At 38.0% G+C, this 14,892-nt stretch overlaps 1 long non-coding RNA gene across 3 annotated transcripts in view; it reads left to right on the forward strand.

Moving 5' to 3' along the window:
* The first annotated feature begins 213 nt into the window (after positions 1–213).
* LOC116273540 overlaps positions 214–14,892 on the forward strand; it is a 277,498-nt gene continuing 262,819 nt past the window's right edge. For 2 of the 3 annotated variants that reach the window (XR_004181860.1, XR_004181861.1), the window contains exon 1: positions 214–1,106. This is a non-coding gene — a long non-coding RNA (uncharacterized LOC116273540). The remainder of the gene's footprint in view (positions 1,107–14,892) is intronic. The other variant, XR_004181859.1, reaches the window with a different exon arrangement.

Raw genomic sequence — 14,892 nt, forward strand, 5'->3', positions numbered from 1 at the left:
TATAACTTTTAACCACTATGGTTTGAATAGACTGTTAACTAGACAGCTTAAGTTTTCTCCTTTAACTGTTAGACAGTTCTTGCATTAACAGTGATATAGTAATTAAGTGTTCATAACAATAAAATAGGTTCTATTTTCACCATGTTTTAGATATATTTAATTAAAACAATAATGGCCCTTATTAATATATAAATACTGTTGTTTGATACTTTAATCTTTATACTAATAACTTTATGAAAAATGGTACCTTGTCAAGTCATAGGGAAGCAATTTTTTTAAGTATAACAAAGATGTATGTGATAATTCTTAAATTAAGAAAAGTGTAAGGCCTAAAATACTAGGAAGTTGTTTGTTCAATTTGAAGTTTTTCTGTGGTGATCTTGGGTTTCTACTTTTCTGTTTTTTATTGGTACCAACATAATATGGAAACAATCTTCATAGTTAAGTAAGAAATTCATCTGCTCCTCTTTATTTTGTATTTGAAGTTATAATATTCTGTGCCATCAGTTAATTGACTTCAAGGAAATAAGGCTCTGAAACATTGAACTCTCTCAAAGCAGCCTGGTTCTTTTTTTTGCCGTTGGTTTTCAAAATGTCTTTTGTGTATGAGCACCATTGTCTCTAGTTTTGTTGTTTTAAAGATACTCTATTAATTACCTACAGCTGTTCTCATAAATTGATTAAAAACACAACAGACTTTTGTCCTCTAATTCCTTAGAGAAAAGTTAGCAATTGACGTTTTCTTTTTTTTCATCTTAAAGATATGGGAAAGGGAAGACCAAATCAGATGTGTAGAAATGTATTAGAAAAATTCTGGTTTTTAGTATCTAATAGATCATGTCTAGTTTTTGAATAAATTTAATTTTTCATTTAAAGCAATTGCTTGGTATACATTGCAGGTGTAAGATGTAAGTAAGTAAGTAAAAGTAATATTTCTCATTTGCCCACTCGTCTAACAACTGATTTTCTCTCTAGGATGAAACCCTGGCCCGCCAGTTGGTGGAGCTAGGCTACCGAGGGACTGGAGAGAGAGTGAAAAGGGAAGATTTTGAAGCAAGGAAAGCAGCTATAGAGATTTCAAGGTTGGCTGAAAGAGCTCAGCAAAAGTAAGTGTCTATGTTCCAAATCCAGATTTTATGTTATATTCTAGACCTCTGGAGTAATTCAATTTCGTTTGCATTGTTTAATTTAGAAGCACTGGCTGGAGCAGGTAAAACTTGGAATATCCTAAGCATGTGTTCCGCAGATGAGGAACTGAAGCAACTGTTATATGCTTGCAATAAAGCCACATGCAACTTCAAGCTACTAATTTAAGAAATATAAATACCAAAATATGGTCATCATACCAATAAAGTCTTGTTAAAAAGTAACTTGATGTTATTGGTTTTATGCATTTATATACTAAAAATATGAGTGACTTTTGCCTTAGAATTCTTTGTGTTTTGAGGTCTGTAAATCTGTAGTATCATTTGTGTTCTCATATTTTTCTAAGCATTAATTCATTCAACTTTATTAATAATCACTAACTTTTGTTTATATGCCTTATTTATATGTTAGTATAGAATATGTGGTTATATTAAATATAAATCTAATGATATACGTTAAAACATATTATGAAAGAGATATATTCCTAAAGTGAACTGCATCAAACTTGTAAGGCAATTTTATAAAGACATAAGTAGTTGACAAAGTAATAATCTATTTCATTTTTAAAAGTGGATCATTAAAGTATAAATGCTGGGGAGAATAATTACTTAGAAATCAGTATACTATTATTGGATAACATCTTTAAAATTACCCAGTAATTGTGAGCATAAATTTCCATGTATGCATTATAAACATAACATTTGATAGTGGAATGTGCTTTGGTCCTGGGACTATTCAATTAGAAGTGACCATTTTAATGGTAATTGTGTTTCAGAACCATAGTATACTGAAGTTTAACATACTGATATTTGGGAATATATTAGTTTTCTATTGCTGCCATAACACATTATTACAAATTTGATGACTTAAAATAACACATTTATGGCCAGGTGCGGTGGCTCACGCCTGTAATCCCAGCACTTTGGGAGGCCGAGGCAGGCGGATCACGAGGTCAGGAGATCGAGACCATCCTGGCTAACACGGTGAAACCCCGTCTCTACTGAAAATACAAAAAATTAGCCGGGCGAGGTGGCGGGCACCTGTAGTCCCAGCTGCTCGGGAGGCTGAGGCAGGAGAATGGCGTGAGCCCAGGAGGCGGAGCTTGCAGTGAGCCGAGATTGCGCCTCTTCACTCCAGCCTGGGCAACAGAGCGAGACTCCATCTCAAAACAAAAAACAAAAAACAAAAAACAAAAAAAAACACACACACATTTCTTTATTCATTGTTCTGTCCATACAGTGTGGCTCGGCCGGGCCCTCTGCATAGTATATCACAAGGTTAAAATCCTGGTGTTGGCTGGATGACGTTCTTGTCTGGAGGTTCTGAGGATGAAACTGCCTCCACGTTCAGTTAGGTTGTTGGCCAAATTCAATTCCTTATGATTATAGGGCTGAGTTCCCCACTTCCTTGGTTGTCATTTGGGGGCTGATCTTTGCTTCTAGAGGCTGCTCATGTTTCTTTTTAAGCTTTCCCACTCCCTCCAGCAACAGTGGGTCAAGACCCTTTTACCCTTAAGATTTCTCCAACTTCCTCTTCAGAAGCTTCTTTCCTGACTCTGGTCCAAGAAATATCTCTCCTTTTAAGGACTTATGTGATTACACTGGGTCCATCTAACGATCCAGGATAATCTCCCTGTTTTAAAGTCAATAATATTTATATCATCGGCAAAGGCCGTTCGTTTGTTATTTCTTCAGTTTTTAAGTTCAGGGGTACATGTGCAGGATGTGCAGGTTTGTTATAGGTAAATATGTGCCATGGTGGTTTGTTGCACAGGTCATCCCATCACCTAGGTATTAAGCCCAGCATCTATTAGCTATTCTTCCTGATGCTTTCACTTCAGAGCCCCACTCTGACAGGCCCAGTGTGTATCATTCCCCTCCATGTGTCCTGTCCATGTGTTCTCATCATTCAGCTCCCACTTAGAGGTGAGAACATGCAGTGTTTGGTTTTCTGTTCCTGTGTTAGTTTGCTGAGGAAAACGACTTCCAGCTCCATCTATGTCCCTGCAAAGGACATCATCTAATTCTTTTTATGGCTGCATAGTATTCCATGGTGTATATGTACCACATTTTGTTTATTCAGTCTATCACTGATGAGCATTTGGGTTGATTATGTCTTTGTTATTGTGAACAGTGCTGCAATAACATATACATGCATGTATCTTTATAATAGAATGATTTATATTCCTTTGGGTATATACTCAGTATTGGAATTAGTGGGTCAAATGCTATTTCTGTCTCTAGGTCTTTGAAGAATTGGCAAACAATAATTGAATAATTTACACTCCCACCAACAGTGTAAAAGTGTTCCTTTTTCTCCACAGCCTTGCCAATGTCTGTTTGTTTTTTTTTGACTTTTTAATAATCACCATTCTGACTGGCATGAGATGTTATCTCATTGTGGTTTTGATTTGCATTTCTCTAATGATCAGTGATGATGAGCTTTTTCTTGTATGTTTGCTGGCCACGTGTATGTCTTCTTTTGAAAAGTGTCTGTTCATGTAGCAAAGGACCTTTTGGTATGTAATGCAACATATTCACAGTTCTTCGGATTAGAGAATGGATATCCTTAATCCCATTGATGTGAGAAAGGGGCATTCTGTTTATCACAGGTAATTTATATAAAATCTCAGGAATTTACTGAACATAGTTATTCACTATCAACTTCTATTCTTGGAAAATTGAAACGAGGCTAGTTTTCTGTGTACAATGTAATGTTTGTAATGTGTCTTATGTAAAACATCAGGGAGAGTCTTTTCTTTTTGTGAGAATCAATAAATGTCTATCAGTCAGGAGCAGAAGTGGAAATATTTTTGTGAGATTTTACAAGGAATTCATGTAAATTCACATGCGATTTTATGAGTGATACAAACTATTTCATATCAAGAGTTATTCATGTTTGAAGTCTAAGTTCTATCCACATCACATGTCCATTTTGTGTTTAAGGATCAAAGTAGGTATTTCCTCTATGCAATAGTCTCTTTAACTGGTCAGAGCTGGAAGTCATCAGGCTACTTATGAGCCAGTTTTGGGAGACTAATCCCCATTCAGAGCTGCTAGAATTTGAAGGCCCTTTCATCTGCAGATCTTCTCTGGTCGCCTTTGTAATAGGATGGGTACCATATGCTGTCTTTTGCCCCATGTGGTAGTCCATTCCCTTCCAGGTTAATTTAGTGTCGTTGACAGCAGGGCCAGCAGATGGTGTCCTAGAGCCAAATATGTCCTGTGCCTGTATTTGTTGGAGGATCACTTTGAAAATATGCATGAACATCTGACTGCCTGCCAGCTGGCAACTTGGAAACACTTGGTTCCACTATCAGATCATCTTACATTAACTTCTTTAATATGCAGGTGAGCAACTCCAAGTAGATCACAATTGTTTGGTCTAGCAATCATAGAGCACCTATTTTGAGAAGTGCTGGTATCTAGGAGTATGTTAGTTACTCACAATAGCTTCATAGGGGAAAAAGTCTGGAGAGATGAAAGTTAAAGATATCAGGAAGGTTTATTTTGATTAGGGATGTTCTAGAAGAAGGCAAAAATGTTAAAAATTATTTTGGGCTTCTGTTTAGTCTTTCACAAATATAGACAACCATAGTGTATTAGGCGCTGTCCTGTAGGGTCTGGGAATACACTAGAACACAGACTTAGTTCTCACCCTCAAGAAGCTTGAAGACTAGAGAAATGAAAGGCATTACATTGTTGGTGGGAATGGAAAATGGAAAACAGTTTGGCAGGTCTTCAAAAAGTTCAACGTAGAGTTACCATATGACCCAGCAATTCTACCAAACACATATTCAAGGGAATTGAAAACCTAAGTCCACTTAAAAACTCATATACAATTTTCAATAGCGGTATTATTCATAGTAGTTAAAAGGTAGAAATTGTCCAACCCATCAACTGGATAGTGGATTAAAAGTTTCGTACCTAAGTATAATAAAATATTATTCAGTCATCAAAAGGTGTAAAGTAGTGTTACATGCAACAACATGAAAAACCTTGAACACATTAGGCTAAGCAAAAGATGCTAGAAAAAAGAAGACTACTTATTGCATGATACCGTTTATATAAAATGTCCAGAATCAGTAAATCTGTGGAGACAAGTAGATTCATGGTTTCCAAGGGTGGGATGGAAGGGAGATTGGATGATGACTACTAATGAATATGAGGTTTCTTCTTGGTGTGATAAAATGTGTAATTAGATATTGGTGATAATTGCATAACTTTGTAAATATACTAAAATCTATTGAATTGTGCACCTTAAAAGGGTGAATTTATAGTATGTGATTTAAATTTCAGTTCAAAAAGACAATTGCAATGGAAGATGGTAAATGCAATCGTAAGTACTGTGGCAACATTTTGAAGTAATACAAAGTTAAGTTTTGTGAAGAATAAGAAAAGTTCTTCTTGATGTTTGACCACTAAATTGATTCTTAATGGCTCAATTAGAGTTAATTGGGCAAAGATGGGTGTGAGTGAATACATCCATTTTGCCTCAATCCTACGATAAACTCCCCTTATTCACAAATTATTTTCTTTACTTTTTTGTCTTAATTTGTACCTGTTCCTTCACTAAGCCCTTTTTTCCTGCAAAAACTGTATCAACTAGAGGCACCCATTTCAACTTTTATTGGGTTGGTCTCCAAGGTGATGATGTAGGGCAGGGTTGGAGGATAGAGTAGATTCTTCATTCTCCTAGCCTTCTCATCCTTTGCTTCAAAATCATCTCTGCTCCACTATTATATAAACATTTCTGATTTATTCTCCACTGAGATTCATGCCACTGGTTATAGTAGCCATAAGACAGAAGCTATAGAGGTTGGAAGAAAGGATGGGAGTAATTTAGCTGATACCCATTTGTCAGGACAGGGAATTCTCTCCCCCAGGGACTGGCCATGGTTTTCTTGCATAAGTGCCAGATAATTTCTATTTATAGTGAGAAGTTCAGCTGATTGCCATGTGGTGGAGAGATGGAACTTCAATGTTTGTGACACATATTGACTATTGTGTTCCTGGAGCCTAGTTAGTAAGTAGTTATAACTGAGTCATTCCTCAGGCTGGATACTTTGCTGGATGAGCTTGTAAGATCATCAGTCTCTTCACTTTGGATCACCTTATCTTGTTGGGAAATGAATTCACCCCTCTTAAAACTGATTCTGAGATAATGACCTTATTTTGCTAGAGCACAGTACCTGAAATGTGGATGATCAGAGTAAGTGGTAGCCCTGATGGATTGTACAATTTTACTGGTTAGCTATTGCCATCTTCTTGGAAGACTATGAGATGAGTGTTTGGGAATTACTGTAAGGATTCACTTGATAGGAGTCTCAGATGCTGTACATACATGGATCCCTATGATCTTTTTGTACTTGATGAAGAGGATTTCTATGGTGATTTAGAGTAAGGTTCTTGTGCCCTTTATTCTCAAGTATATCTGGAATAAAATGTAAAAGCTGAAAAAATCTCCAGCCTTTCTTATGCTATTCAATCTAGTTACTTTAGCATCTGTTAAATTCTACTTTCTGGTGTAATTTATAGTTATCTGGAAATGTCTGTTAACTTATAAAATACTTTTAATTTTATGGAGATGAGCACTTTGGGAGGCTGAGATGGGAGAATTGCTTGAGCCCAAGAGTTCAAGACCAGCCTGGGCAACATAGTGAGACCCCAAATCTTAAAAAATAATTATGGCGATGAAGTCGGATAAAATTCCAGTTTGTTTTATATAAGAATGGCTTTATCCTGTCAACCTTGTTTTATTTTTGTATATCATTTTATGATAAAAACTGAATATCATATACTTGAGACTTAAATGAGAAAATTTATATATTTTAAGTGTTTGGTGAAATAATTTTAACTTTTTGCTTACTTTCAAGTATCATATTTTTAAATAGCTATTCTCATGGTTTGTTGCTTTCCAACCAAAACAATACAATTGTGAATTGTTGCAGATTAGCATCTCCAGGAAGTAGACAATGAGAATTAGGAGTGCACAAGGTTTGTTGAGAAAGCAACACCCGTGAAAGGGAAAGTGAGGAAGCAAGAATGAGCAGGATCAGAGCCCTACCCTCAAACGTTCAGAGACTCTTTCAGCGCAGTAGAGAGCTGCACAGTACAAGTTATCCCACATGGGATGAAATAGCCAGGCCTTAGTACCTCCACTGTACTCATTGGCTGGGGAACACTAAGAAAAGTTGAGGCTGATCTTGAAAGGGTTAAAAGCTGGAGGCTGTCCGCTCACCAAGCTCCTCACAGCTGGCAGAAATTCCTTTATACAAGGTATATCTGAGTGCTGCATATTGTAATCTACAGATCTACTTCATGTGCACATGGAGCAGCTCCTCCAGAGCACAGAGGCCTCTCTTCATGAGAGGAAACTCACAATAAAGTCAATGGGGTGAGCTATCATTTCGTAATCTCCCTCTTCCACTATCCATTCTAAATCTCTTGCCTTTGGCTATCATCTTTCCAGGATTTTGTGATGTGACCCAAAATCCTTATTCATAATTGGTCTGAGGCCCTTATCATCCTACGCTACTCTGGCCCATGTTGATACATTTGTCATTCTCATTTAAAATTCAGGAAGAGTGTATGAACAGATGCCTAGGTGGTTCATGTGAGTTTGCCATGTATTCTTCCCTATCCCTATTCTGTAACTGCAGTCCTTCTTTTTGCTGATCAGCATCAGTTACTCTTTACAAGATCATGTCTCCTCTTCTTGCCTGCTGCTTCCTGGGCACAAGATGCCCAAGGTGCCTAAGTGGCAGCCATAGCTTGTAGTTCAGTGAGACACCTGCTGTTTTCCTTAGTACCCTAGTGCATGCACGTCAGATTTGAGTAGTATTGCTGCTGAGCTGGAGATTCAGTGGTGCCTTCAGTGAACATTCCAGCACTTTTAGCTGACAGCTTCTGGATAGTGCATGCATAATATGACCAGAGGATCCCATGTTCATGAACACTCTCCTGTACCTTTTTGCTATACAATAGGTGTATCAGTTCATTCTTACACTGCTATAAAGAAATATCTGAGACTGGGTAGTTTATAAAGAAAAGAGGTTTAATTAATTCATGATTCTGCAGGCTGTACAGGAAGCGTGGCGGCATCTGCTCAGTTTCTAGGGACACCTCAGGAAACTTACAATCATGGCAGAAGGTGAAGGGGAAGCTGGCAGTTCACATGGTCAGAACAGGAGGAATAGAAAGGTGGGGAGGTGGCACACACTTTTAAACAGCCAGATCTCGTGAGAATTCAGTATTGCAAGGAGAGTACCAAGGGGGAAATCTGACCCCATGATCCAATCACATCCCATCAGGCCCCACTTTCAGCACTGGGGATTACAATTTGACATGAGATTTGGTGGGAACACAGATTCAAACCATATTATTCTGTCCCTGGGCTCCCCAAATCTCATGTCCCTCTTACATTGCAAAATACAATCATGCCTTCCCAATAGTCCCCCAAAGTCTTAACTCATTCCCCATTAACGCAAAAGTCCACAGTCCAAAGTTTCATCTGAAACAAGGCTAGTCCCTTCTGCCTATGAGCCTGTAAAATCAAAAACAAGTTAGTCACTTCCAGGATACAATGGGGGATAGGCATTAGGTAAATACTCTTGTTCCAAAAGGGAGAAATTGGCCAAAAGAAAGGGGCTACAGGCCCCATGCAAGTCTGAAACCCAGCAGGGCAGTCATTAAACCCTAAAGCTCCAGCATAATCTCCCCTGACTCTAAGTTTATATCCAGGGCATGCTGATGCAAGGGGGGCTCCCAAGGCCTTGAGCAACTCCACCCCTGTGGCTTTGCAGATTCACCCCGGCAGCTGCTCTCACATGCTGGCGTTGAGTGCCTGTGGCTTTTCCAGCCGCAAGGTGCAACTTTGGGTGGCTCTACCATTCTGAGGTCTGGAGGATGGTAGCCCTCTTCATACAGCTCCACTAGGCAGCACCCCAGTGGGGCCTCTGTGTGAGAGTTCTAACTCCACATTTCCCTTCCTTACTGCCCTAGAAGAGGTTCTCTGTGAGGGTTCCGCCCCTGCAGCAGGCTTTTGCCTGGACATCCAGGTTTTTTCATATATGCTCTGAAATCTGAGTAGAGGTTCCCAAGCCTCAATGTTTGCATTCTGTGCACTTGCAGTCCTAACACCACACTGAAGCTTCTCTTGCATCAAGGTACTATTATACCCATTGTGCTTAGGTAGCCTGGGTATGCAACAGGGCTTTTCTGCATTCAGCCCTGGAATGCATTGGAGAGCCACCACTGAACTTCTTAATGATTCTGATGCTTCAGTAACCAGCACATTTTTTATGCTGTTAATGACTGGCTATCTTCTGGGTTCCTCTATAGACCATGATCTTCTGGTGGGTTTTCTGATCTCACACAATATGTTTCTTCTAGGATTGCCATTTTCCTGAGCCTTTTAATCTCTTCCTCAAAAGTCTCTCTCTGAAATTTAGGCCTTTGAACTGCACTCAGTGTAGGCCATTGCTTGTTCCAGGTTTCTTGGAGTCACGCTAGCAGAGTTTGCACCATCTTCTGGGGTCCTTACCAGAATACAATGCCCTGTGTTCTGAGAAAGTGTCCTGTCAATAAACTCTGACTTATTTAGTCTTATTTCTGCTTTCTTTGACCTAGAATCCCCAGAATCTAGCCCAATGAGTCCCTCTAGTCTTGTTGGGACAAGTCCTAGGTCTTGCAGTATATTTGGGATAATATTCCTTTTTTTCTTATCAGACCCACCATGTCCCTATCTGTGACTTGACCATATTATCGGCCGGGTGGCCAGAAGTGTAACTCTGATAAGGGAACTGGGGATATCTCCTGAGGCACACACCTGCTTTTATGTGGGAGAAAGGCCTCATTTTCTTCTTACATTGCTGCTGCTGGTGGTGGGGGTTTGCTAGCTCTTATTGAAGAGCAGTGGGCTCCTTCTTTAGGCTCAGAAGATTTAGAGACCTGGGAAGGTCAAATTTTTCAAAGACATCTACTCAGTTGTCCCTATCTCATGTTTCAGGAGCTGAGATTTTCCTAATCAGAGCTCTAATTTTGGTGTAACATACTCGCCCCCGCTGAACATTTGACTGCCTTTGGAACTTAGTCACTGTGACAGTCAAATCCTGGTTTGATCTTCATCTTATTCTGCTTGCCCACTGCATGAAATGAAGGCTTCTTTGTAAGCTGGCAAATAGTCTCTGTGCCTCTTGAGACTTTGAATGCCTGAAATATCCTATTGGCTAGGGAATTACCCTTCAGTGGCATGACATCCCAGCTTAAAGCATATGAATCTTTTATATGTTTGCATATGACTTTGTCCTGCGCCTGTTTGCATATGACTTAACTGCGGGGATGTGGCCAGGGATGTGGACCTCATTACATCTTATTTGCCTTGCCCACTTCATGAAATGAGGGCTTCCTTGTAAGCTAGTACAGAGACTGGCAAATTCAGTGCTAGAGTGGCTCCAAGAAACCTGGAACAAGCAATGGCCCGCACCAAGTGCAGTTCAAAGGCCTAAATTCCAGAGAGAGACTTTTGAGGAAGAGATTAAAAGACTCAGGAAAATGGCAATGCTGGAAGGTACATATTGTGTGAAACCAGAATACTCACCAGAAGATCATGGTCCATAGAAGAGCTCAAAGGATACCCAGTAATTAAGGCCATTAACTTTTGCATTATTAACCCTTAGGGCATCAATGTAATTAACAACTACTTCCATTGTTCATATATTCATTACTCTCACACACATTTTGAATGCCTGAAACATCCTATTGGCTAGGGCATTCCCCTTCAATGGAACGGCATCCTAGCTTACCATATCTGAATCTTTTAACAACTGGACCACACCTTGAGTTGGGCCTATCTGCACATGACTTCGCTCCAGGGATGTGGCTGGGGATGTGAACCTCATTACCAGAGAACTCATGGTGAATGATCCAATCCTCAAGCCTCATCTTGCTGTTTCAGGCTGATGCACATGCAATCTGTCACAGACTAGCCTCTCTGAAATAAAGTTAAGAATTCAAAATGTTAATTGAGAAGCATTAAACATAAAAGGAAAAATGTGGAGGCAAGGTTGAACAAGGGCAGCTTTTAGACCTTAATGCCCATGGGCAAAGTCTCTTTCAAACTAATGAAGGGAATGCAAAGCAAAGATTGCCTGCTAGAGGGGCTGCACATTTGGTGGAAATGGTTAGGTTCTTGAACCTCCAGTTTCCTCAGTGCTTTGTGTGGGCCACCCAGAAAACAATATGTCATTAGCTCAATTGCTGAGGCTGACAAAGAAAGAATTAAGAACCAGAAGCTGTCAGCTGACTCTACTACTCCTAGCTAGGTTGCACATCCGTTATCTTTTATAATTCATTTTTGAAAGTTAGATGTATTGATTTTTAAAGTGCTTAATTCAATGAGTTCTGACAAATGTATACAGTAGTGTATACAGTAGTATCACTCTCACCACTATCAGGATAACATTTTCATTACCACAAAAAGTTTCCTCATGCCTGTTTGCATTTACTGTATTCTTTGTAGCCCATGACAAACCAGCCATGTGATTTCTGTCCCTATAGTTTTGCCTTTTTTTTAGAATGTCATATGAATGCAATCATAAATTATGTTGTCTTTTTCTCACTAATCATAAAGCTTTTGAGGCTTTTCTATATGGTTGCATAAATGATAAGTTTGCTTTTTTATTGAGTAATATTGCATTTTCTAGTTGGATAATAGTTTGTATACTTATCTGTTTTCCAGTCGATGGATAATTGGGTTATTTCTAGTTTTTTCCAAATAAACTTCCTATAAATATTTTACAAAGGTCTTTTTAAGGAAATATATTTTCATATATCTTAAGTATATACCCAGGAATATGATTACGGATTCATGTGGCAGCTGTATGTTTAATTTTATAAGATACTGTTAAATTGTTTGTAAAGTATCTGTATCAGTTTACTCTCTCCTTAGCAAGGTGTTAGAGTGCCAGTGGTCCACGTCTTTAAGAACACATGGTATTGACAGTTAAAAAAATTTAGCCAGTACAGCAGGTGTATTTCCCTAATGACTAATGATGCTAAACATCTTTTTTCTTCTTTTTTGTTGACATGGAGTTTCACTGTTTTCACCCAGGTGACAATGCAATGGCATGATTTCGGCTCACTGCAACCTCTGCTTCCCAGGTTCAAATGATCCTCCTGCCTCAACCTCCTGAGTAGCTGGAATTACAGGTGCCCGCCACCACACCTGACAAATTTTTGTATTTTTAGTAGATACGGGGTTTAACCACGTTGGCCAGGCTGGTCTTGAACTCCTAACCTCAGGCGATACACCCGCCTCGGCCTCCCAAAGTGAGCATCTTTTTATGTGCTTATTTTCCACCCATATGTCTTCTTTGGTGAAATGTTTTATTGATTTTAAGTGTTCTTTATATATTCCAGTTACAACTTTTTCATCAGATATGAGTCTTGCAAATACTTTTTCAACATCTGTACCTTGTCTTTTTATTTAATAGTGTCTTTTGTGTGGCACTATTCCCAATAGCAAAGACTTGGAACCAACCCAAATGTCCATCAATGATAGACTGGATTAACAAAATGTGGCACATATAAACTGTGGAATACTCTGCAGCCATAAAAAAGGATGAGTTCATGTCATTTGTAGGGACATGGATGCAGCTGGAAGTCATCATTCTGAGCAAACTATCACAAGGACTGGAAACCAAACACCACATATTCTCACTCATAGGTGGGAATTGAACAATGAGAACACCTGGACACAGGATGGGGAACTTCACATACTGGGGCCTGTCATGGGGTGGAGGGAGCCGGGGGGTATAGCATTAGGAGATATACCTAATGTAAATGATGAGTTAATGGGTGGGGCACACCAACACGGCAGATGTATACATATGTAACAAACCTGCACATTGTACACATGTGCCCTAGAACTTAAAGTTAATTTTAAAAAGTGTGTTTTGAAGAGTGGATTTACATTTTGATAAACCCCAGTTTGTCAGTTTTTCTTTATGATTCATGCATGTGTGTATTTCTTCATGTCCTGTGTAAGAATTATTTGAATTCCTAGTTACAGGTATCTTTCCTATATTGTCTCTTAAAACTTTAGAGTTCTAGGTTTCACATTTAAGTTTGCATTAATAATTTACTGTAAACTAATTTTGTAAATTTTGTTAGGTAAGGGTCAAGGCTTTTTATTTTCTAATTTAAATATCCAACTGTTTCAGCACTATTTATTGAAAAGACTATTCTTTTTCTATTGAATTTTTTAGGTACTTTTGTTGAAAATTCTTTGACTGTATATGTACCTGTCTATTTTTTGTGGATTTCTATTCTATTCCACTGATTTATATGTCTATCTTTATGCCAACATCACATTGCCTTTAAGTTTTAAAATCAGGTAACATGAGTCCTCAAACTTTTTTTTATTAATTACTTAAAATTCTGGTTCCTTTGCTTTTCCATTTGAAGTTTAGAATCACCTAAATTTGTAGAAATCACCTTGTTGATTCCTACAAATAAGCCTGCTAGGATTTTGCTAAAACAGGTATCAATTTAGAGAGAATTACATCTTAACATATTGAGTCTTCTGATCTATGAATGCTGTAAATCTCTTCATTTATTTGGGTTTTATTTATTTCTATCATTAATGTTTTGTAGCTGTATTGATCTGTTTTCATGCTGCTAACAAAGACATACTTGAGACTGGGAAGAAAAAGAGGTTTAATTGGACTTACAGTTTCACATGGCTGGGGAGGCCTCAGAATTATGTTGGGAGATGAAAGGCACTTCTCACATGGCAGTGGCAAGACAATACTGAGGAAGAAGCAAAAGTGGAAACCCATGATAAACCCAACAGATCTCATGAGACTTACTCACTATCACAAGAATAGCATGATTCAATTACGTCCCCTGGGGTCCCTCCCACAACACCTGGGAATTCTGGGAGATACAATTCAAGTTGAGATTTGGGTGGGGGCACAGCCAAATCATATCAGTAACTTTCAGTATCTTGTAAATATTTTGTTATGTCTGTCCCTAGAAATTTCATTTTTTAATGCTCTTGTAAATAGAATTTTTAAAAGTCACTTTCTAATTGATTATTGATAGTATATAGAAATAAAATAGATTTTTCTCTGTTAACCTTGCATCATGCAACTTTCTTAAACTTATCAGTTCTACTGGCTACTTTTTGTGTGATTTTGTATGCAGAAGATCATAAATTAAACCTTTTATTTCTCTATATCTAATTTGTATACTTTTATTATTATTATTTATTTTTCATTCTTTAATGCACTGCATAAAACCTCCAAGATAATGTGTAATAGAAGTAGAGAAGGGGATATTATTGTTTTTTTTCCTCAATTTTAAGAAGGCATTCCCATTATTAAATATGTTAGCTGTAGTGGGTTTTTTTTGTAGATACCCTTTATCAGTTTGAGGATGTCTCCTACTAGTCCTAGTTTACCAAGAGTATTTGACATAAATGGATATTAAATTTTGTCAGATGATATTTTTCTGTTTATTGAAATAATCTTATGGTTTTTCAGGTTCCTTACTTTCAGTTTGTTGATAAAGTGATTTACATTGATTGATTTTTCAAAGGTTTAACCAATCTTGCATTCCTGGGAGAAACCCAGTTTGCTCATGTTGTATATGTAATGTTGGATTAAGTTTGCTACTATTTTGTTGAGAATTTTTATATCCACTTAAGTAATTAATTAATATTTTGATGTTCTGTTTATTTTTT

This window comes from Papio anubis, unplaced genomic scaffold (genome assembly GCF_008728515.1).
Source record: "Papio anubis isolate 15944 unplaced genomic scaffold, Panubis1.0 scaffold84, whole genome shotgun sequence".
In the NCBI taxonomy this organism is placed as follows: Eukaryota; Metazoa; Chordata; class Mammalia; order Primates; family Cercopithecidae; genus Papio; species Papio anubis.